This window comes from Halichoeres trimaculatus, unplaced genomic scaffold, assembly GCF_033239565.1.
Source record: "Halichoeres trimaculatus isolate MK-OKI-2021-1 unplaced genomic scaffold, fHalTri1.1 fHalTri1_scaffold_2, whole genome shotgun sequence".
NCBI classification, from domain to species: domain Eukaryota; kingdom Metazoa; phylum Chordata; class Actinopteri; order Labriformes; family Labridae; genus Halichoeres; species Halichoeres trimaculatus.
In genome coordinates, this window is record NW_027437180.1 from 1697225 (window position 1) to 1723498 (window position 26274).

The 26274-nt window shown below is 39.5% G+C and overlaps 1 protein-coding gene across 9 annotated transcripts in view; it reads right to left on the bottom strand.

The window, feature by feature from the left end:
• Positions 1 to 26274, bottom strand: part of tenm3 (teneurin transmembrane protein 3) — a 498200-nt gene that overhangs the window by 279906 nt on the left and 192020 nt on the right. The window contains exon 1 of one of the 9 annotated variants that reach the window (XM_074698056.1): positions 14719 to 15230. The exons of the other annotated variants lie outside the window; for them this stretch is intronic. The gene's annotated coding sequence lies outside the window, so the exon portion shown is untranslated. Of the gene's footprint in view, positions 1 to 14718; positions 15231 to 26274 lie in introns of those variants that run through there. 9 annotated transcript variants of the gene reach the window in all.

Here is a 26274-nt window from a genome sequence, read left to right on the forward strand (position 1 = left end):
ATGAATCCAGTAGATTCATGGGTTAAACACGTTTTAGATAGAAATTCAAAGTGACTTTTTAAAACACAAATTAACTCTTTCCTGACGTTATTTTTAGCTTTAGACTGTTTTTAAACATTACAGGGTTTTTATTTTTTATTTTTATTTTTTTAGTATTTACAACTAAATAATCTATCTACATCCATTACATGTACCACAGCAGAACCTCCCATTGCCCCGTGGCTGATGATGATGATGATGATGTTCGTGGTGGTGGTGGTGGTCTTAGTGCTGGTAATTGAGGTTGACGGTCTTTGGCTGAGTTTGAATTGTACACGCAGGTGAAATTAGCAAATAATATCCTTCTTACTAGTGAGATTAAAAAAAATATTCTAATTAATTACAGGATTTGTAATTGATTAATCTAATTAATCACGTGTTGATCTCATATCTGCTTAAGGTCCCAAAATAAAGAATTTAAATTCTAGGACACTAAAAAACTGTAGTGCATGACTGATCAAATGAATACGCAAAAAAGAGAAGATTTGTAAATCCACAATTTTTCTACTGAGAGAGCAGTGCACTCTTTGGATGAGAGATCAACATGAATATGAGGAGAAGATGTGAGATGATAGAGGCATAGCAAGACGCTGCAAGTCAGAAAAGTTCTGGCCACTCACGCTCCAATGGAGGATGTGTCGCTGTAGTTCAGGGAGAAAGAGCGGCGCCATCATGAGAAAAGATGACAGACAACATGGAGAGGATCAAAGGATGGAGCGCCAGAGATGAACGTGATCAAAAAGTTTGATATTTCTGTTTTTTGGACATAAAAGAAGAGAGTCCACTCTTTTTCGGTAGTTTTGGTGTTTACATGGTCATAGAATACAATATTATTTGGGTCTTGAAAGATCGTTCAAGATGCTCAGAGCAGCCCCAAGCTGAAACATGACACCAGAAAGATGAAAGAAAATTTCCAAAGAATTCCTAGATTTAAATACAGGACAAATATTGATCATTCAGGGCTTGTTTGATGCAGTAAAGAGTGAAGAATTATCTGTTTTTTACAGAATTGAGCTGATTTTCTGCAGGTTTTCAAAAAGGACGTGTGAATAAACAACATGTGGACGACAGTCCCACAAAAATCACTCTTGCTTCCCCGGGTTTAAGCATGTTGCTGAAGTCACGTGTGATACATTCAGGGACCGTCGGAAATTTAAAAATCTGACAAGAACACCACTTTTTTTTGTTTTGTTTTTTTGTTTTCACAGTTTCTGAATAGGACAAACGGTTTGTAAATGCCAGACATTTGAAAATAAGTGCGTCTTTGAATCCCCCGCGGGTTTGGGATCCAGATTAATCTGCGTTAATTTTTATGACACGTTAATTTGCAGTGTAATTAATTAATCGAATTAACACGTTAAAATGACAGCCTTAATTTATATTTAAGATCCAATAGGAGGAATTCTGCTTTATGATTTGTAACTGTGATAGAGTGGAACAGTAAACATTTTAATAGTGTTATCAAATGACTCTGATGCCAGGGACGTTTTTTTGTCCCAGTCCGCCCCTGAGTATCACTTTAATAAGTTTGCCTGTTCAGGTAAAGGTTGAGCTATCATCACTCCAACATGTTCAGGAACGTTTTATAAATCACCATCACAGCAGGAGGTAAAGGTGGCACAGATGACTGAGGTGAGCAGTAAAAAGCAGGTGAACTCCTCTCATCGCTGCTCACGCCCTTACTGTGAACACCACAGACCATTACCTGCCGTGTTTACATGCTGCAATCTCCAAAGTCTGAGCGGACGTTTCACAGAGAACTGGCAAAAATTGTCTCTGTAAAGTTTAGGAAAGGATGCAAGCATTTGTGTTCACACCTGCCTGGAAATCAGCAGGCAGGGAGGCTGAAAGAAGAAAATACATCAGGGTGTTAACGCTAACAGCATTATTTCTGTGTATCACCCAGACTCCTTTTCAGTGTACTGTTAGGTTTTATTATTTAGTCTATCCGCCCTAGCCCTCACAGCAGTTACATATCTGCTCTGAACATCTTTCTTCTTTTATCTATGAGATTTGTCAGCCTGTAAAAGTGAATTTCTCTTCTGGGATGAATAAATTTGTCTGTTTCAGAGTGGAGAAATGAGCCCGGACTCTCAAAAAGCAGCTGCAGCCTAAACCGTGAAGCTAGCTGTGTCACAGAGCAGATTTTATATTCTTCCTCTGATTTGAACAAATACGGGCAGAATCTGTCATCATGTCCCGTGTGTGTGTGTGTGTGTGTGTGTGTGTGTGTGTGTGTGTGTGTGTGTGTGTGTGTGTGAAGCTGTGTGTGTGAAGCTGTGTGTGTTAGGCTGAGTGTGTGTGCCACCTATCAACACAACAATCTGTTTTCAGGTGAAACAACCGCAGCAGCACATTAACCAAACCATACATGTCAGCACAGGTCACACACACACTTCCTGTAAGTCGACCCCGTGGCCTGCTGGGATGGAGACCTCGCCTCGACCCTGACTCGACCCAACAAAAGAGATGGAGAGGGGGAGGAGGGAGGGAGTAGGAGAAGGAGGAGGGGGGTGGAGGACACAGGGTTAAGTGTGTGTGTGTGTGCTCTGAGAGCAGAGCTGCTTCTGCAGATTTCTCTTCTCTCTGACTTTAAAGGATGGATTCCTCTTCTCAAACACTCTAACTCTAGTTATCTCTCTTTCTTTGATACTCCTCACTCGGCTTTGAGTGATTTTTCAATTTGGTGTGACATTTAACAGACACGATTTATCACAACAACATGACAGTCTGGACACAAAGAGAAAAATGTGGGTGCAAATTCTCTTTTTTTCCCTCGGTTATCTTCCTGGTCACTAACTTTCTCTCCCTTTCTGTGAAACTGTTTGCCTTTGTGGGTGAGACAACGAGTTTGTCTCATATTACACACTTAAACCACTTTTTTTTGTGACATTTGCAAAACATAAGAAGATAATTTTATCTGCTGGCACCTCTAAACCATCACTTTCTTTTTTTATCCCAAAAATGAAAGTTCCTTCAGATTAAGAACAAAGTCCATGGTTTTAAGTTTTACACTCACAAAAGAAATAAAAGTGTGTGACACTGTGTGAGCCCAAATGTTTCAAAGAAAGCTAAACTTTTAGCTGCTTTTTAGAGATTTTTGTCTGAAAAATAAAAAAACAGAAATGAGAGACCCGCTTATCACAAGACAATAAAGAGAAACAAGCAACTCCTGCAGGGTGACGCACACTCACATACCTGCTTGCAGTTCAGCAGCAGGTAAACACACACAATCTGTCTCTAATTGCCCATCCCCCCTCTATACACTCCCACACACACACACATTCCCGCACACACAGACACACAGACACACAGACACACACACACACACACACACACACACACACACACACACACACACACACACACACACACACACACACACACACACACTCCAGGTGTTCACGGTTCATTTTCCTGTCACATCATTTGTCTTCATTTCCCCGAGCAGCCAGATAAGACGTGAAAAGAGTGATACAAGGGAACTGTGTGTGTGTGTGTGTGTGTGTGTGTGTGTGTGTGTGTGTGTTACTGTGTTTAAGACTTCAAAGCTCCAAAACAAAAAAAAGAAAAAAAGAAGTTAGAGAGGAGTAAAGTTTTATTTCTTGTCCAAATTTCCTATCATCTTTGTGTTTTCTTTTAAACTGCTGAACCATGTGTGATTTTTTCTTTTTTTTTTAAATCTAAAAAGACGTAAAAAGAGGATTTGAAAGATAAGTGAAGGTTATAAACACTTCTCCATGAAGTTGTGTGAACATGTGTGTGTATAAAAAGTCTGCATAACTGTGTTTTTGGACACAGCTCTCTCTGGTTCCTCCTCTTGCAGCCCGTTCAGTTTGACTTTTGAAGTGATTTTTCTGAGCATGTCTTCACAGAAAGTGCAGTAGTGGCTGTGAGGCAAACACAGGCATTAATTATTCAAATGGGACAGCACCCAAGAGGTATATATAGATCATTTTTATATTTTTCAGGATGATTAAGGAAACGACAGCGAGAGGACTCTCCCTTTAGATCCACTGGCATCATTTTCAAAGCTCTGACTCTCTGCGTGCATTCTGACATCTTTCTTCTTCTCCTCTGGTTTTTCTCTCTCTTCCTCCACAGCTTGTCTTCCAGCGGCGCCGTGCGGCGGCTACTACAGCGCTGTCATGATGTAACGCAGCTGACACAGATCCGGAGAGTGCAGCTCTTTGGATAATCACCGTCATGCTTGGCTTTTATCTGAGGCGCTGGACGATTTAAAGCGGGCCGCGGCCACTTCTGGAAATCTCCAGGAATAACAAATGATGGAAAGTATTCCAGGATTAAAAGAGAGGTGGAATGATGGGAGGAGGAGGAGCAAACTGTGAGTGAGAATGAGGATGAAGAGGAGGTGTGTTTGCAAACCATCTGGATTCAGTCTCTGATAAGAAACACTTTGTCAGCAAGCACCTCATCACTCCCACCCCCCTTCTCCTCACTTTTTAACCCTCTGAAAATTTCCCTCCAAGTCTTCTTCTACTCTTTCCTCTTTTTTTTTCTGCAGGAAGTGATAAAGACGGAAAGAAAAGGGGAGTGATAAAAGCTTAATGTGGGAAAAGTGGAGAGAAGGAAAGGTCAGGATGTCTCGAGGCTCAGACTCAGACAGAGCTGTGATTTAGTAAATAGAGAAGAAAAGGCCAGGAAGAAAAACAGAAGGTTTCTGTTCACCTTTCACAGCGTTAAACTCTCTGTGCAGGTCAAACATCCTGTTTTCAGGAAAATAACATTTTCAGATAACGTATAAAAACGACTCTAAGACTAAAAAGTTTAGACTCATATTTAAATGTGACACCTAAAACCATGAAACCAGAGTTTCCAGAAAACAGCATGACTTAAGTGATGTTAAACTGTGGTTTGGTGTAAACGTATAACAATAAATGTGGTTTCCCAGATACCCGGCTTCATATAGACATGGCCTGAGTCAGCAAAACTCTGAAAAGTTGTGTGACGCTCAGAAAGTGGAACAGCTAACATGCTAAAAGTGATCAACAGGTCAGAAACAGGAGCAGACTCTGCAGAGGGGCTGATGAGACCAGGTTCAGCTCTCTGTGAGGGACTGCGTGAGCAAATAGTTAATAACTAATACATGATTAATAATTATTAGTAAATAATTAGCGTTAATAACGTTTTGAAACACCAGCGTAACACCGAATAGCATCACTCCTCTCTGCTGAGATGGTAAAAATAAAAGATGTCTCACTCCTCTGCAACTGTCCACTTAACTGACTTCAGGCCTTCACACACTGAGTCTGTGTTTGTTAAAGCAGAAATTTGATCCCATGTTATGTCGGTCATGTTTGCAGACTCACAGCAAAACTTTCATGTGTTTTTTTTTTTTTTTCTTTTTTCAAAACAGGTTGGGTTTTTGAGCATTTTATTTTCACCCACCCACCCAGCTCGCTTCCAGGGTTGTTTGACCATCCAGAGACGCCGTAGGCTACCTGCAACGTCACATTTTCACATTTTCTAACACGTTTTTTTGTCATTTGGGGCGATGTTTAGATGACAAACAAAGACTCGTGTGTGTATGCATGTGTGTGTGTCTACCTCAAACATACTGCCAGCTGCTGCTTAGCTCTTTTTAACCTGCAGGTAAAACTTCCCCTGCTCTCCTGTTTTCAGGAGTGGATGGATGGAAGTTTTTTTTCTTTTTTTCAAGTGAAGAAATAACCATGAAACAACCGTCACTGCACCACTTATTTTTGAAATAAATTTTCTAAATAAACGCACCAGATTCAGTGTGAGAGGTCTCTTTGCTTCATCTCTTATGGGTTATGGATCTAACTTTATGGATTATAGTTCCAAAAACTCTGCACTCAGTGTGCGAAAAGCCTTAACAGTGAAACATGTCTCACTCCTTGGCAACTGTCCACTCAGATGTGGAAAACACACACTCTGATGTAAGTGACTCACTCACTCTGACTGACACTGTGTCTGCAGACTTTTTTTGTCTGACAGTGTGGACTTAAATATTAGTCCTGTGTTTATCAAAACAATTCATTCACTGGTTTAAAATCTGAATAACTAATCAACATCAAAACCTGAGGTTTTGATCAAATAATTCAGTCCAGGATGGAAGTCCAGACCTGTCCTCTCACACTGTTTCACAACCCCGGCCAAGAGTCTCTCACACACACACACACACACGCGCGCGCGAGCGCTTAGCAATACGCACACATTACTGCTCCGCTGAGGTGATGAATGAACTATAAATGTCTGCGTGTGTAATGAAAAATAATAAAACATGGAAAAATATGGTGAAACGATCGAAATGAGAGAGACCTCTGTACAGCAGAGTGTGTGTGTGTGTGTGTGTGTGTGTGGGTGTGTGTGTGTGTGTGTGTGTGTGTGTGTGTACTAAACAGTAAATCCCTGTCTGTTCTAATATGCACTGCTGAAAATAATGCACTACACAACATTTCTGTGTGTGTGTGTGAGTGTGTGAGTGTGTGTGTGTGTACATTGTACATGGGGGGTCCAGGGCATTTCAGGAATAATTGAGACTTTTATTTTCTGAGTAATAGCCCCATCTAGAGTAATGCAGTCCATCAGGAAAATTACTACACACACACACACACACACACACACAAAGACAAAAGCACACACACACACAAAGACAAAAGCACACACACATGAACACACAACTGTACTTACAAGGGTGAGACACACTGACTCACATTCATTCTTCAAGTCCTGTTTCAGAGGCAGCGTCCTTCCTCTGATGACTTTCATCATCTCTCAGGCTTTGAAACATAAATACACACGCGCACACACACACACACACCCAGGCCCCTATATCGCAGACACCCAATCTATCTCACACATCACTCTCAAAGGCCTTGTTGCTAGGAGATAGTGTTCTATTTGTGGAGAGAGAGCCACAGAGAGACATAGAGCAAGATATATCTGGGTGTGTTTTTTTTGTGTGTGTGTGAGTGTGTGTGTCTTGTTGTGCATGAGAACATGTGTATTGGAGCAAGTGAGTGACAGAGATAAAGGAAAGAAAAATGCAGGAATTAGAAACTAAGGAGATGGGAGAGTCAAGTTCCTTTAATCTTTACACACACACACACACACACACACACACACACACACACACACACACACACACACACACACACACTAAAGGGTAACACTGCCAGCTTGTTCCTCAGACCTGCTGCTCAAACACACAACACCAGCTAGAACAATGTGTGTGTGTTCGTGCAGCTCATGCATGGTCGCTCATGTGAATGAGTACATATCCGAGCAGCTCCATGAATGCCAGCCTTAGTGTGTGTGTGTCAGCATGTGTGTGTGTGATCCAGCAGGTCATATAATGGTTGGCTGGTCACATTGTCTGCCCCAGCGGTCAGTCCTCCACACACAAACTGTCCCCTATAATCTACAAATACATGGTTTATAATCTGATAAAGCTGCAGAGCCAGAGAGGAAAATCCTCTGAATCACCGAGAGAAACATCACCACCGCCGCCACCACCACTGCCGTCGTTGCCAGCTTTACTTTGCTCCTTCTAAGAATAAAAAACATCCAGACACACGTTCAGGTTGGAGATGCAGTGAGCAGCTGGTGTTAAAACATACACACTACAGCAGAAACAGGCTTCTATTGATTGATGTGAATTATTTCTGTAAATAAGCAGGAAGAGAAAATGAGACGTGAATAAATCGATGCACAGCTAGAAAATTCCCTAACATCCTTGTTTCTGCAAGTCTCTGCTCGGAAGGATGACCTGAGACTGTTTCCACTACGAAATCTGGTGATTTTGTCCGTTTTGGTGCTGAAGCTGACATTTTTGTCTTTTCATGACCACGTTGAAAAAATGACGTTGTCACTACATATTGAAAAAATGTATCAAATTAAAACAACTGAAGCTACAAAAAAAAAAAAAAAAAAAAAAACAGTTTTACACATTATAGGCCTGAAGCATTTGAGGGTACAGCATGTCACAACTTCTTCAATTATCAATGCATGCACTGCCAGACGTGTCTTCTGCAGAGTGTAAAGGGTTAAGTGTGGAAATGTGCTCACATGTTTGAGCCAAGAAAATTAGATTCATTAATTCAAAGTTGGAAAGAAAGCATCTTTGAAGTGAGGAAAGCTTTGAGTAAACTTCATGAATCCTCCAAATAAAATGTTTTCATCTCAGCTCAGGACTGAGAGTTTATCACTTTTACCACTTTCCTTTTTTCAAGCATCAGAAATCGCTCAGTTTAGTTTAACACAGAGAAAAAAGAGAAATGAAAGGATTTGTTTTCTTGCAGCTCTGTTTCCATTCATTTAGCGTCTTCATTGTCACATAATCATTGGAAACATTGTTAAGTAATCATCACAGAGAGTAATTAAGCGTGCAGCGTTCAGAGGACGCTGTTCTCTTCTGGCGTAAAAAAAACACTGTGACGAGCAAATTCTTTCTCACCTCAAGGTGAAAACCTTTCACAGGTGCTGCTCTGCACAACCAGCACATGTTAACCCGACCTCTTTACATCAGTCTGCTCCAACTATGAGTGATTTTCGTGATTGTGACCACAGTTGGAATGTGGCAGCTATCTGTGCTGGTTGACTGACTGCTTTGTCTTTCACAGCGGTTGGTCTGAAACTCAGCAAGCTCCTAATCCACAGAGACATTCCAGAGAAACAGAAAAAAGGGAGGAATACGTCCAGCTGAGTACAATAAGTCACATGCACTGAGACATAGCAAAGACCTTGAGGTGCTGAGAAAACAACTTTTATGTATATATTCTACATTATTGCTACACCATTACACCGCAGCATCTGGTGATGCAACGACTGTAACACTGCAAACCCTTTCCACCTCCTCTGCAGCCACCTCGTCTACCTGAGCTCTCAACATTTGACAAGCTGTGCTGGATTAATCAGAACTTCTGTGACCTCAAGGAGTCCTCAATGTTTCTTAGACCAAGGACCCCCTTAATAATGGAGAGGTGAAAGACTGTAATAAAATTAAATAGATGAATAGATAAATAAATAAATAAATAATAAAATAATGGACGTCATCTTGCTCGGCTTGGAGTGAGGTACCCACAAAAGCTGCTCCCCCCGGTGACTGGCCGGGGTATGGGTCAAAACTCTGTCTCCCCAGTTATTCCAGATGAGCTGTGGTCAAACTTTGAAAAAAAAAAAAAACACTGGTGGAAATGTTTCCCACATCCAACTGTTGTGGTGATATGAAGATATTATCGGGCTGTGTTGTGTTCAAGTCCTCTTTTTTCTGAAAAGTTTCATTTTCATTAGTTATTAGAGGTTAAAAACAAGGCTTAACGTCACATTCAATGATGACTGACAGCTGATGTTCTTGTGTGTATTATTATTATTATAATCATTATTATTTTATTTTATTTATTTATTTATGGGGGGGGGGGGGGGGGTTAAAATATGTCGAGAGAGGGAGCAAAGACTCTCGATAGAAACAAGAGAATATCATTTTTGTCACCCTCCTCCATCCAGAGTCACAGGCGGTGCCTTTGACAGAATATTTTGGCTTCAAACCAGTATGATGCTGAAAGAAGGAGCCACACTGTCCATTAGATATAGGGTCTATGTGGATGACAGTTTTTTTTTACAAAAAAGATCAGTTTTGCCCTTCATGTATCCGTTAGCGTGTGTTTACGGACACTAACATGGACACAAATTGAATATTTGGGAACAAATATTAGTAATTACCAAAATGACATGGACCCCCTGCAGCACCTTCATGACAGGGGCAGTGTTATGGGTGGGCCCAAAAGTCCAAGGCCCACCCCTAACTTTTCCTTTTATTTCTACACTTTTTAAATCCATTTAAAAAGAGCTGAGTAAAATTTGGTCACCTCATGTTCGTTTTGTGAGTGTTAGATGCTCTGTCTTTGTTAAATGAGCCATGTGTTTCAGCCCTTTGAGAAAAAAAAATGACTGAGTTATGAAACATTAAGCATCATATTGATGGGACTGGAACACTATTTTGGGAAAGACCATAGATTTTTTTTTTTTTTTTTTTTTTTAACCATGGTTATTGACCCTTCTCTTACAGCCTATAATAAACCATAGCAGTGCAGCCTACTGGTGTGTTAGAGCGCCACTCTTTGGTCAGTACCAGAAGAGTGATTGCAGGTGTATCCGTTTGATGCACAGGAGAGTTTTATGTTAAAGTTGAAAAAAAAATGCTTTAAAACCACACAAAGTAACTGTAGTATATTTTTAGTAAATTTTTTAATCAAATTAACAGTCTACAAACTTTTTTTAACTTAAGGCCCAGCCAAAATTTGTCTGGCCCTCCCAAAACTGAAATCCCGGCTCTGTCCCTGCTCCATGGACTCCCTTGGGGGCACGGACTCTCTGTTGAAGAGGAGTCCAGAAAGTTGTAAATGAGTTCACTTAAAACACATTCACAAACAAAAAAAAAGTGGAAAGGTTTCCAGAAATTCCTGTATCAGTTTTGTCAGAGAGCTGTCTCTGAATTTTAGCTGAAAATATCAACTTCACCTTGCTTCCTAGTACATGTAGGCATCCACACATTCTGGGGCCAGCTTGACTTGTGATAGGTGATTAAAATACAAGATCCTGCAGCTGTTAGGTCACTCATACAGATTACAGAAGACTAAACTCCTCTGGGTTCTGAAATCACAGATTAACTTTCATCTGAACAGATCCAAAGTTTAGCAAAGTGTATTAAGATACCATAAAAAGAGTTTAATCTCACAGGTTAAAGGAACTTTAAAGATCATGTCCATGATCTTCAACAGAGACGGCCTCTTTGCTGTCAGTAGTGTCAGCTGTACGCCTCTGAGTGAAAAACAAAAAAGGGCTGGGCCCTTTCTCCAGGTTTTACGGTACGCTCCCAATAATCCTGCTGCTAAACGAGCAGTAAATGGTGAATATGAGCTCTCTGTTTTACAGCCTCTTTATTCCCACTCTGACGTCTTATCATCCTAATAGGCCTGTAGGAATCTTAATCAGTCACACATGTCCTTCTTCTCCTCTTCTTCTCCCACTGTCTCTGCTCTGTGTTCTTTACGACCCGTCCATCCGTCCCTCACACTCGTTTTTTTGCATGTTTCCTCTCACGGTGACAGTTTAATTCCTTTAATCCATCACCTACTTCCTCCTCTGCTTCGTTACTCACAGGCCCGCTGTACGAGTGTCTCAGAATGTATGTTTCTAATTGAAAAAGTAACGGGGGGTGCAGCAGCGTAAGAGGAGAAGAGCGAAGGAGAGAAAAAGAGGGAGAGGAGAGAGCGGTGGAATGCAAATCTCTGTGTCTGGAAGCGATTAGGCAAAAAGCTAAAGCCTGTCTTCTCTTTCTGTTACTGAGCAGCAGCAGCAGCACTAACCATCACCTCACACACACACACACACACACACACACACACACACATAATGCTAACACACGCGCACACTTCTTCAAAACACAATGCAAAAGCAAAGCTGGGGAATCTTCACTGTTCAGATGAGCTGATGCTTCCTCAGTTTAACACTTTGAAGAGTTAAATACAGTTCACACACACACCTCTGTGAGAGCAACACACACACACACACACACACACACACACACACACACACACACACACACACACACACACACACACACACACACACACAGAAAACAGGAAACAACATCCTTTCATTCCTTGGTTTATCACTTTTCCTCATTTTCACCTTGTGGAAAACAGGTAGGACACATTTCACAACAACTAACGTTACAGGATCAGTGCAACCTGATGAGCCGATGATGATAAAATAAGATAAAATCACCGCCTGAGCTCATGTCTGAATTTTAAAAAGTATTGAATGGAGATATTTTTAAATAAAATTTAAGAAAAAAATGACAAACAGTCCAAAACTACAAAAAACAAGATCCAAAATGTGTTTCTAATACTCAGAACAGCAGCACCTAGGACATAAACTGGCTTCCGTGTGTGTGTGTGTGTGTGTGTGTGTGTGTGTGTGTGTGTGTGTGTGTGTGTGTGTGTGTGTGTGTGTGTGTGTGTGTGTGTGTGTGTGTGTAAAAGAAGAGATGACCTGACCTGGAGAACAGAGAGACTGAAACATTAGGTTGACATTGACTAAAGAGTGTTACACTGCTGCCACTGTGAGGGTTATACAAAGGGGCACACACACACACACACACACACACACACAACCTCACACAGAGCCCGAGGTGTGCTGGTTGGAGACGCTGCCGAGGATTTCTGCTTCACTGAGGCTCAGTGGATAATGTGAGGAGAGCTGGAGTGGAAAGGATTTTATCACACGTGTTGTCTTTACATCTATAAAAAATCATTTTCTGTATGTTTCTGCATCTTTTATCTCATGTGTGTGTACATAGTAAAGTGTTTGACAGTAATCCTCACACACATGCTGACGTGTGCAAGCTCTGAGCCCAAACTTTGAAGTGATTTAAGTTTAGTGTGTTCACAGCGACATCTCCACAGTCCTTAAACACCTAATCCTACAGAGCTCCACTTTCATAAACTAAGTCCAAAAATGAGTTTAAAACTTTCAAAGTTGTGTTTTTGGGTCACTTGGAGACAAGAACAAGATTATTGACACAGGAAAGGTTCAGTTGCATTTTGTACAACACCAGGAGAGCTATAACCACAGATCAATTTACCTCCCTGACCTACTCTTCTGTAAAAAATAAAACAAATATTTTTTTTTCTCTTTAATATGTAAACATTTTAGCTATGATAAAAAATGTAAAAAGAGTCAATTTAAAACTAATTTGAGCTGTACATCAGTGTCAGGTGATCTGACAATGTGCAGTATTTTGACTCAGAGCGGACCAGGCCTCAGAGAGCAACCGACTTCTGAAACTGAAAAAGAGAAATGCCTCTTTTTACGTCCTCAGGAGCCCAAAAATTACAATTCTTTTATCATTATAAGAGCCTGATGGAAGGAAAGAAGGAAATCAATAAAGAAAATCTTATTGAAAAATTAAAAAAATAAATTAAATTCAGATTATGAAGGCAAAACGCTTCTCCCCTGAAGTGTGTGTGTGTGTATGTGTGTGTGTGTGTTTGCCATTTTATAGAACTGTGTAAGAATGACGAAGAACTGGTGAAATCAGCTGAAGTGTTAAATATGTTGGTCTTATTTCTGCAATGCAAAAAAAACAAAACAAAAAGATTGATAATTGTGGTCCGAACTAGTGATACACTCGTTTCAAGGATCTGTCTCCGTATTTTAGCGAAAAAATAAAGATAAGCGACATCGATTATAGATCTGTTTTAGAGCTTTACCACTACTGACCAGAAACTCACTATGATATGATTAAAATATAATCAATAAGGATATAAATACAGTATTTTTTAAATGTTTAACGGAGGCACAGTGCGGTGGTGCAAAAAGCAGCAAACTAATGACGGTGAATGTAAAAACGTCGACGCGTTGCAGCAGACCATACTCCACCATCTTATTAACGGTGTGATCTTAACCTGTGCATTTTCAACATTAAACATTGAACACATCTGAGGTACATTACCGGGCTTGATGGCGAAAGTTTCGATTAAATAGTTTTTAATTTAGATTGAACATTTTACGAAAGTGCGTCACACACCGTAAATCGCTGAATTTATCGTAAAGTTTCCCCGTTGAAGTAAAAATGGAAGACGTTTTCAGCCCTGCTACTCCTTCAGCGCCTGTCGTTGGTGACTTTCTGGTGGACTCTGTGTCTCTGCATGTTTCCCATTACCTCCTCCTCTTCCTCATCCTGCTCCTCTTCCTCCTCCTCATTGATTGGTGCCATAGTTAAGGTAATTTCCCCCATCTCCATTCCCTTTGAATACTGCCCGGTGTAATGGCCAAAAATCAAAACCAGACCCTGAGGCTAATGCTTACTATATGATTGACCACTGAAATATTTATACAAGTCTGTGTGTGTGTGTGTGTGTGTGTGTGTGTGTGTGTGTGTGTGTGTGTGTGTGTGTGTGTGTGTGTGTGAGCAGAGATAATGATTGGCAGGGAGGCAGAAGAAGACGACAGTGATTTGGCTGATTTACTGACTGACTGGTCGGCGTGTGGAGGAAGTAAAGCGAGTGCAGAAAAAAATAAAAAGAGGGAGAAAGAAAATGGAGAGACTGCCCGGCTGATTGTCGGCTTACTGACTGACTGACTCCCCCCTTGATTTAGCTCCAGTCTTTAGTTTGGAAAGTGTGAACACAGCCAAGAAAAGGCCACGAGAGACAGAGAACAAAGGCTGCGAGCGAAAGAGAAAATAAATGAAGGGAGAACAGGAGGAGAAAAAGGGAGAGAGGGAGGAAAAGGAGGTGAAATGGAGCTAAAATTCAAATTCACTGAGCCGCCTGATGCAGAGAAGTGCTCTCCTTCGCCCTCCTCCTCCTCCTCCTCTGTGTTACCACTTTCTCACCAAATCAAACTCTGAGGCCCCAGTCTGGCACTGTTTTAACACACACACACACACACACACACACACACACACACACACACACACACACACACACACACACAGATTGACTGTGTTGTTTTTGTCAATGAGTTTACATTCAGTCAGTGAATTCACACAATGACAGGCAATTGACTAGAGAACCAGTTTCCACAGGCATGCACACACACTCTCGCTCTTTTCAAACACACACACTTACACACACATGTCAGGACAGTGTGCAGCTGCAGAGGGAGAAAAGGAAAATTTCAGTCTACCTTGCCTGTGTGAGTACTCCAGTTTCCCCGGCTTAAAGGGTTAATGCCCCCAAAAAAGACATAGGATCCTTTCAGGCACGCATGAACACTCAGGAGTTGCTCCTGCTCAGCGGAGAAAAAGCACCATACACCTCCTCCTTCTTCCCTCGCGTCCCTTCTTCTGTTTTGGAAAAGACGAAAAATAGACAAAAATCTCTCCTTCTTTTAGCCTCAGTCTTTTCTCTCACTTCACCCAGCCTCTGCGCTCCGGCTGAGGGATGGAGAGGGGGAAACGCTGCAGACGAAGGAGACAAAGATCCTTCTTTCTCTCCTCTTTTTCCCTTCTTTCTGTCAGTCAACAAAAAGAGCACATTTCTCCTCCTTTGCTCTGATTCCTTCCCTTCTTCCTCCCCCTGCCGCTGCCTCCTTCAGCCTGAGTGTGTGAGTGTGTGTATGTGTGTGTGAGGGAGCGCCGTCTCCTCTCCTGCTTCTGCCTCCTCTGCCGAGTGTGTGCCTGACTCCCTTCGTCTCTCTCTCCCAGGCACTCTGCGACTGAGCAGCGCTCTTGCTGGTGGAGCAGGGAGGGGGCGGAGCGATGAGGACAGAGGGAGCAGGGGGAGAGTGGGATTGGTTGACACAGAGGGGGGTGAGTGAGATAGAAGGAGAGAGGAGTGAGAGAGGGGGAAGAAAGGAGACGAGGAGGGAGCGAGGGAGGGGCTGGGTTTCTGGTTTGTGCATTAGGAGGCTGGAGGTGTAGATGTGAGGAGAGAGGAGGAGGTGGGCCGGGAGAGAGGCACACCCTCTCCGTCTCAGCCTGTCTCTGCATTCTTTGGCTCTGATCTCCTGATTTCCTAACCACATATGTATTCATAGCACAGAAACTACACCTCTCAGCCGCTCGCAGGATTTCTCTCCCTCATCTCACTCTCTCCCCCTCTCTCCCAATCTCACACACACCACATTCTGCCTGGCTGTGCGTGTGTGGATGTGTGTGCGCGCAGTTAGGTTTGTAGCAGCTGTATAAACCAAAGGTAGTGAGGCAGAGGGGGGTGACTGGGCTCAACTAAAAGATTCACACACACCCACACACACACACACACTTGCATGTGAAATAATGGTGGCATACAGTCTGTGATTTCATGCAGTCTTTAAATACTGAGGCCAAATGGAGTCTTTTCATAAAAATCAACCAGCTTTGATCAAAGAGCTGCAACGACGAGACCAAGTATTTTCCAAGAGCTGTAAAAACACATTTAAAAAAAATCTGATGACACACTTTGAATTAAATTAATCCAAACAAAGAGTTTTTTCCTTATTTTAACTGTATTATTAATATAAATCTATAATCAAGTCCTACACATGTTTTTCCTGGATTACCATAGAAAGTTTAATAATGTTAAGAAAACTCAAGGGGAAAAATTAAGTGAAAAAGATGCCATTAACAGACCTCAGTAATGTTATGTGTGTATATCTATCTATCTATCTATCTATCTATCTATCTATCTATCTATCTATCTATCTATCTATCTATCTATCTATCTATCTATCTATCTCTCTCTATCTCTCTCTCTGTCTATATATATATATATATATATATATATATATATATATATATATATATATATATATATATATATATATATATATATATATATATATAAATAATTGTAGATCTAACGTTAACCCAGCACTGGGAGGCGCCAGTTAGTGGTCAAAGTGTGGTGGAAAGGAAAACTACATCCCCCTGAAAAATAAAATCAAATTGGACTTGGACAAGTGGATAACATTGCCGCTTTCTCTCATCGGCAGAATAAATGTACTTAGAATGAACATCCTTCCTAGACTCAATTTTCTTTTCCAAATGTTACCATGTTATATACCCTTAATCTTTTTTAAGGATCTTAACAGATACATTTCAAAGTTTATTTGGTGTAACCAAAAAAAAAAAAAAAAAAAAAAAAAAAACAAGAATAAGCCTTTAAACTCTTATGAAACCAGTTCCAAAGGGGGGGCTTGGTCCTCCCAACTTCCAACACTACTTTTGGTCGGCCCAATTACGAAACCTACTGTCATGGTCAAATGAGGGCCATGGCTCCCTTTAGCAACCTGTGTGGAAAATTTATCAACTCAAACCTAAAGGACATACTTGGGGGAAACGGAAAACCAAAAAGGGAACCTGTAGTGACAGTAAAGCTTGAAATTGTCATGTATCTACTGTGCTCCATGAACTTAACCTTGGCTTAGCAATGGTTGGTGGTTTATGACAAATCTGCATTTTATAGACTCTTGTCATCACAAGTGTACTGTATGAACTTACATGTATGTTTTGGTTTAAAATGTTGTTTTTGAAATTCACGTTTTTTTGTTTGTTTGTTTGTTTTTTGTTTTGTTTATTTTCTCAGTAGATTGCTGTATTTTGAGTTTTTATCATTGCACTTCTTTTTGCTTTTTCTACTTTTGGAATTGTCGTAAAACAACTTTGCCTTTTTCATAGATGGTTTTGGTGTTTGTGGGAGGGTCTTTGGGTGGGAGTTTGGCGGTGTACTGCTTTGTGTGTTTATATTTCTGTTATTTACTGTTGGAGGTTATAAATGGTGAAAATGCTAATAAAATACATATACAAAAGAAAAAAAAAGTGTGGTGCCCCATGTACAGTCTTCACTGCAGTAGTCACAGAAACCACCCCTTTTTGTCCTTGACTCTTTGTCCTTTCGCTTCATCTCAATCCCTGCTCTCTACTTCTTAAATTTTCTGACAATCTTCTGTTGAAATGTCTTATAGAAGAAAAAAAGATGCTGCATGTCAAAAAATAATTAATTAAGAAAGAAAAATAAATAAATCAATTTCCTGCAAATTTCTGTTGATGTTTTTCAAGGATATCCGTTTCTAAGTTGGACAGAATACAGAAGTACTGTGGTCGTGATGACATTCAGGATGCAAGACAGGAAAAAAATCAATCAAATTTAATAAAAATTAAATCAATATTTTATGAGCACAGAGAGCAATCAGTCTCAGTAACTATTTAAATTTGCAGGTAGATGCTATGCTTGTGCATACTGTTGAGTTATTATCGTCATTTATCTTGGTGAGTGACATGCATTGTAGCTCAAATATATGTACAAACTGAGCTGAAACTGATGTAACTGGACAGGAAATAAATGATTTCAGTGTTAATATTCTTACTTACATGACAACAATTCAAGAGTTTCAGTCATTTCAGTGTACAGATGTACCCAGCAGAGAAACAAGTGTTGCCTACTCAATCTGTAATAACTACTTACTGTGTCCATTAAACACAGAATGAATTGAAACATTACTGAAAAACTACAAAGAACTGAAAGAAACAGAGAAGAGTCTGAAGGCTTTCTGCATTTTTTTCAAGCTGTTCAAAGATAAACACAAAAATATAAAAACAGTTCAGACTGCAGGATCAGAAATATTTTGGTCTAAAAATGTTGTTTTCAGGTCAAATCAGTCTGAACATGAAAAACAATCCTGATTCGATCCAGATCCTGCTATAAAACCATTCTGAAATATTCTGTCCTGCTTGGTCAGAGGCAGAGTTTGCTGATGTTTACGCAGCAGGTAACACTGCAGAAAACTGACCATTGACCATCTGGGATCAGAGACACCTGAGGGACAGGTGAGCTTTGACTTCATCAGTCTGTGATGATGGAACAAGGAGGTTTGAGCACACCGAGAAAATTATTTTTACAGAACTTACTCAAAGAAAGAGTTCAAAAACAAAGAATTCAGAGATTTCTTTGACCATTAATAAAAAAAAGTCAGCAAGATCAGGTGAACCTCACACATGGTCACCCTGTTTCTGACTTCATGGATACACTGATGAAAAACAAGGGAATACAGAAGCTGGATGTCTCTGATCTAACTTTAGCTGAGAAAGAATAAAGGCTGTGAATATTAAAGTTTGTATTTTAGATCAATGTAAACAAGGTCACATAAAAAATGACTTCCTGCTGCTCTTTGGTCTGTTTCTTTACAGAAACTCAGGGTTTAATAACTGAAATCATACAACACCAACTATGATATGTAAACCACAGTTCCTATATTAACCTCACACACACACACACACACACACACACACACACACACACACACACACACACACACACACGGAGTTTGAGCACTGCTGTTAGTCTTTCCAGTAATATCTCCTCAACAGGGGACTGGGGATATTGCTTGGAAGAAAATTGACATTCATTCCATTATTTCACACATGGGCGGCCTTTCACTAGGTTACTCGGCGCTGCACGCACAAACACGGACACACAAAGATGGAGAAGGGACATTACATTCAGTGTGAAGAAAATGTCCTCTGCTGCTGCTCTCCAAAGATAGAACGGACAGAGCTTGGGCTCAGCGTGGACGCCACATGTAGCAACAAAGCTGAGGCCGACTGAGTTTCAGCAGGGACAGTGACAAGCATGCGACATCACGTTACAACCCAAAAGGCAGACTGTTTTCTGTGGTGATTTAAGACTAAAACAGGAACATACAAAGCGTGTCCCGCTCTGTGGATGTTAATCACTGGAGTCTATCTGATCGTAAACACAGGGGGTAGACAGCAGGATTCCTGCAGTCTTCTTGCGTCTGCACGTCCACTGCAGCTTTGAATTTGCTTTGTACCCTTTTTAAAAAAGCGTCTCAGCTTTAAGCCTCTGAGTGGGCGTTTCCTTTGGAATCGCTTGACTGACAAGTGAGAGTGGGCGCTGCTAGGAGACGTAACGTCAACTTCTGTTGATGCTTTTTCTTTCTGAACAACCATAGAGCTGTGGTTGTTAGCCACAGGCAAGCAGAGTCATGTGACTCTATAGCACAGAGACGAAGCCTTCATACGGTTTAATTCTCCACAAAGCAAGGTGTCCAGCTTCCATCAGGACCAGGTGACTTTTCTTTTTCTGGACTGCAAAGTGCACTCAGGGGAGAAAAGAGAATAAAAACGGAGGAAGGCAGTACAGGGAAGAAAAAAAAAACAGGTTATTTTGATTGTTTTTTTTTTGTTTTTTTTTCTTTTTAAGCAAGAATGTATCTTAAATTATTTGGAGATAAAATACTTTGACATCAAGTCATATCTGGTGGAGACAGTGAGGTTAAGAAAGAAAACAATAAAGGTTTACTTATTTTAACATTTTCCAGTGCCAATATCCCTATAGCTGCACGTTGAGCTAACTATTATAACAGTACACTGCACTGATAACTCTAAAGATTCCCCCATTCAAATTGCTGTGGGAGTGGGAAAAAAATTCTAGTATTGCTTTGACAATCCAAAATAAAAAGAAACACTGTCCAGAAAAATTCTCCAGAACATTATTAATTGTGCAGCCTGCTCCAAAAAAAGGCAACATAAAACATAACAAACTCAAGTATGTATAGTTAAACTATCTATTTATCTGAATATAACAGCTTATATTTTATATACTATTTGTTAAGAGGAGCATTCATTGATACTTAAAAGGCTCAGATTAAATTAACCTCTACTTCTTACGACTCCTTTTATAAAACATGCAGGATATGGATACAGCAGTTTGGCCTGTGGTTTGTTTGTTTTTTGTTTGTTTGTTTTTTTGTGGACGCACATGTCCTTTATGATGACTTTATTTATTCATTCATTCATTCATTCATTCATTTATTCATTTCTTTTTTCATTTTCTTATTGCAGATTCAAAATAAAGTATCAAATGCAATTCATGTACATTGACCTCAAACACACAATATGCAACTAGATCATCAAACTTTCAGTCACTCATGATCTTTTAAACTTTAAGCAAACAACCTCACATCAGAGCAAGAAAGGCCTTCTAGGTAGTCAACAGGGATGACTGGCCTTTTGCGAGCAGGACAGGAAGTGCATTTTGAGACCCAAAGCTGATAACTTTGGTCCTGTTTAGACAGACCATCAGAGCTGGACCTGTTTCTTAATCCTTCTCCTGTGAACATGATGTGGCCTACATGATGTGATGCTGTCTCTGATATGCAGTTTGTACAGTTTAAAGTTTTCAAATGTTTCTGTAACTGTAGAGTTCTAGATTATTTGAATAATTTGATCTGTGAGAAAGGACAGATTTGCATTTTGATGTAGCCTTGGTCATCAGATGGAGGAAGGACATGGTGTTTTCAGGAGATTGACTGATTGGACAAGAGTGATTGGAAATAAAGAAATGTGCTCTCCGAGGTTAGAGGGACAGCTGCTCAGCATAAAATAAAGTTTTTATTTTGTGTGGTACAAGAAGCAGGTCCTTCTTTATGAGCTTGCTTGATCCTGAAATGTTACGATGAATGATCGCGTGCTTTAAGAACTAATTTAGCCCTGACACACACACGGGGTAAATATTTTATTAATCTATATATCATCATCATCATCATTCGCACACACACACACACACACACACACACACACACACACACACACACACACACACACACACACACACACACACACACAGGCTAATGATATAAGCATCATCTCCCATAGAAGTTAATGGAGTATTGATTTTGGCATAGAGGCCACTGGCAGGGAGAGCAGGATATAAAGTGAAGAGTTATTCTTAATCTTTAATGCTGCTGCTTTTATTACACATTTATATAAAACACATATTTCTGTGTACCTTTGTGTGTGTGTGTGTGTGTGTGTGTGTGTGTGTGTGTGTGTGTGTGTGTGTGTGTGTGTGTGTGTGTGCGTGTGTGCGTGTGTGTGTGTTTTTTATCTGTCCAGCTGCCTGTATGGACTTTAAGGACTTACAGGTGTTTTTGACCTGCAGGGCTCTCACTAAGGGATGAGCAAAGCATGATGGGACCTTGCGTACAGGTGTTAGCCTCTGACTGTACATCTCAGGTAAACAGGGATCACACAAAGAAGCTCCTGATACTAAAAACTGTGAGTGATATTACTTGCACAGAGTCCAAAGAGCACCGTCAAATAAAATGAATTGAATCAAAAATAAATGTAATAAATGATCAAAACACCAGCAAATCTTATTGATACATTTAATTATTCATTTGTTTGTAGTTGAGATATCTTTGAATTTAAATAATTTCTAGTGTGAATATGTAACATTGCTGCCACCAGTGTTGGGCAGCAGGACAGTCCTGGAAAAAAAAAAAAAAAGATTTTTATTCTCAATGAGTCACAGCAACAAAGAAGTGTAAAAAATTAGATATATACACAATAAATAGATAAATAAATAAAAATAAAAAATATGTACTTGGTATGGCAAAAAAAAAATAAATACATGTAAATACATATTTTTTTAAAATCATTAACTATAAAAATGCTATAAATAATTTTTATTTCTTTTTAGGTCATCTACCATATTATTTTAAAGGCCTTAGTATGAGAATGCTTTACGAGATTCTTGGAAGACCGAGTCTCATTTAATTAGAAAAGTATTTGTATGTATAGACTTAAATAACATCGTAAGCACAATGGTTAGCTCAGTGTTTTTGATGCTTTTTATATATTAAATGTATTTTAACACTCTTTTAAATTTATTTACACCATAAAAAGCATAAAAACGACAACTATTTTAGATATTATCAGATAAACCAATTTATAGATTAATTTATTAGATTTAATCTTTTTTTACAGAAATATTTGTACACACACATTTTTCAGATTATCAGTTTTATCCTCATCCTTAGAAGTCGCACTCTGACTCTAAGTGTTGGCTCTGTGTCAGGGGTTAAATGTATCTCCTGCAGTGATAACTTTAACCTGAAAGACTGCATCAGAACTTTTTTTTCCCCTTTTTTTTAAATCTATTTTGATGAGGGACAAAAAAAAAGGCTTTATATTGAGACCATTATGGTATTTTGTTCTTTGATGTGGTATATTTGCACATGTTGTTTTCAGCTTTACATATATTTAATGTATTATTCCTGTGATCTGAATTGCATCTTTTTGTCCTTTTGTTATCTCATATGGCAAATGCTAAGTGCAGAAGTGTGGAAACAGATGCATATTTTGTTAAAAGACAGTCAGCAGATTCAGCAGATTGAGCAGCACAAGCACAACGTGGTAGACCACGACAATCGTAACAATGTTAGGGTTGTTTGCGCGTTTCCACTGAAAACTGAAAGGCAGTTTTTAAAGGCTTGCTTTTAGGCTGGCTAAAACGCTGTTTCCATGTAGATGAAAGGCCAGATCACAACATTACTTTTGCGTTTCATCATTCAACCGTTGTCGTGTAAATGCCCCCACCGAAAAAAAAAAAAAAAAAAAAAAAACCTCTAAGAGTTGATTTCTGGACTTTTGTTGTGACAGGGTTCCCCCTGCTATCCGTTGTAGTCACAGATGGAGGGATACCCCTAAACTGCAGACGACCGGCTGCTGGTTTAAATTTCTACTGTGAGGAACAGAATGGATGAGTGTGAAACAGAAACCTCCAGACTTAATAAATGAGTGATGAGTGTTAAAGAGCGAGAGTCGCTGCTGCACCGCTTTTTAAATGGCTAAAGACAACACTATTATCAACACTAACTGAAACACTACAGATGTTTTTACAAGGAGCGGCTTCACAGGAGGGATCTTTCCTCAAAAGCAGCCCGACAGTTTGCAGGATTCACACCTTGGGGTGGACGTGTCTTAGACATGCCTGAGAGGATGAAGGAGCTGTGTTTTTAATAAGGTCAGACAAACGAGAGCACATCAGTCCCTCCGTCCTCAGTGGAGCATGTGAGTGGAGAAAATTTCCGCTCCTGACTCTCAAAGCAGTGTCTTGTGTGCGTTCACACAATCCAAACCAAAGAGGCCGCAGCGATCTCTGAGCTGGACTCAGGTTTCAGCTCACTTTACCACGCTTGCTGCCCACAGGCTCTGAAGGAGGTAAATGCTGTGCTGCGTTTCAAGTGTTGAAAAATAATGAATATAATAATATGAGGTAGGCATTGGCTGCTTTTTGATTTCTGTGGGTTTGCAGTAGAAGATAACATGAACTTTTCAAAAAAATAAGGACATAGTTGTATAATTGGTCCGTTTTTTTTTCTGTTTTTTAATATATATTATTATTATTATCATTATTATTATTATCATTATTATTATTATTATTATTATTATTATATTTTTTATTTATTACTATTATTATTTATTTATTATTTATTAATTTATTTCGTCGGGGGGGGGGGGGGATCTGCCATTTACTGAATCTTAATCTGCTGAACTAAAAATGTTACTAGTGATGTGCGAATACCGAATACTGAAATATCGATACTTCTGATGCCAGCTGTCTGTGCTCTAAAATCGATTCTCAAACCAGAATGTCGATACTTTTGATACTTCAGTCATTTGAGGTCCTGTAAATCATGGACAGGAACACAGTGAAAAGTCACCAAACTGTTGAGAACCTATCTAAATGATACGCTGTTCTGTGGGAACTACTTTTTCTTCCGCCTGGCCAAGTGCGTAATGTGTAAGTGCAGCTGCGTGTTGCTCAGTCTGTCACTCCCTCTCACACTGTCGCAGGACAGAATGGCAAAGTGCAAAAGAAGTTGTGCTTGGAGCTATTTTAGCTTCACAAACAACCAAGACGCTGTTTGTGATATTTTAATACAAAACATCAGGACTTGTGGCAACACGGGGAACCTCGTTAAACACCTCAGGTTGAGTCACAATCAAGAATACGAGGCATTTATGATGAGGAGGAAAGAGAAGGTGGATGAGGCAGACATCTCTGAATCCTTTGGTGCTGCAGGCAGACACCATCCAGGTACAGAGGGAGAAAATGTTGAGCTGTAAGAGTTGCTGAGCACTGTTGCTATTGTCGAATTAATAAATATGGTTATATGGAAATAAGTAGCATAATAAATACATGCTTCAATAAATAACTGCATGAGTTCATCTAGAGAAATAATACATTTCAAGGAGACAATCTCACATAGGCAAAAAAGCCTAGATTAATTCAGGAAAGGTTTCTAAAGAATTGATCATTAAAAGTGGATTACAAACAGCAGGTGTTAACAATTAAATTACACAGAACAATTGTAATAAGACATGGTGAGTTAAAATATATATTATAAAAGATGAATGAAAGATGACATCTAATCTATAAAATATATCCATTATAATTTACAACCTGTCTAATTTCTTTGACTGTCAAATAAATAATTAAAAACATAGGTATTGCCAAACTCCTGAAATTATTGTTGCATTTATTGATTTATTAAACTAAATGTTGTACTGGCAATGTTAACTTTGTGGTATGATTTGAAATGCTCTCATTTTTTTAAGATTTACCAGACACAGTACATGTATTTACACTAAGTATCAGTATCACCGATGCCAGCCTGAATTTTACTCAGGATTGGATCGGAAAGGAAATCGATGGTATCAAACATCACTAGATGATACAACAAGGTGAACACATTTTACATACAGCTTATGAGTTTAATGTTTGGTGCAGCAGAGCTGAGAGTTCAGTGGGTGAGATTCGTCAAATTAGCAAACAGCTGCAGTAACCAGTTGAACTGCGTTTGAGACAAAGTGGACAGCACCACATGAGAACCATTGGATCGTCCCCCAGTGGCTTGGTTACAAGAAGGCAACACTTTTTGTTGTTGTTGTTACTTCATGTTATTCACTCTCTGGCTTTCCGTGTGTTAATGCTTTTGCTCTGTTTTGTGCAAATGCTGCATTCATTTTGTTTGTCTTAAACCCCAAACAGCATGGTCAGTAAACACAGCAGAGGCATGAGGGTGCTGATTCATCGTCTATTTGTGTTCGCTTTTCTCAGCCTGTGGCCAGATGTGCAGAGGTGTGACAGCAGGTAAGTCTCAGCTGTTTCCACATTTACAACAACCGTATGACTTCCTGCAAAGACTGGTGAAATTAGCATTTTAGGCAAAAGCTGTTTTTGAACCAGGCTGTAACTATGTTTTTGATACCATAAAAGTTTTTTTTTTTTTTTTTCTCGGCTTGGTGTGTACGTGGTTTTTGGTCTTTCTGCAGCCAGCCTCATGCTGATTCTCAATTAACAGGAACTGTTCGCACATTGAATGATAACCTTTGGTTAGAGCCTGATATGTATGAACCTGAAATGTTTCTTTAAAAAAAAAAAAAAAAAAAAAGGAATGAATAATAATAATAATAATAATAAAAAAATTAAATAATAATAATAATAACAAAAATAATAATAATCATCATCATCTTAAAAAGTGTAAAATAAAAAGTAGAATACATTAACTCACCTGAAATGTAACAAATGTGCAACCTTAAATGTGATCATTTTTTTATTAAAATTTTATTATCAGCTATTACATTGTAAACTACATTTTGGGACATGGTTACATAGTAGGGCACCCACCCCAAAAACTAAAATATTCCCAAAATACTACTAATATTACTACTATTAATACTAATAATTATAATAGTAATAATAATAAATTCATACTATTTTGTAAATGATTTGGGAGCACTACATCAACATGTGCTATGAGCCTAATGTGACTTATCTAAGCCAGTTCCAGTGCTGTTCCACAGCACTGTGCACACCCATCTGTCAGAAAACTTACATTTCCCCTGTTCTTCCCTATCTATATCTATTCCCTTCTCCTCACGATTGCGTT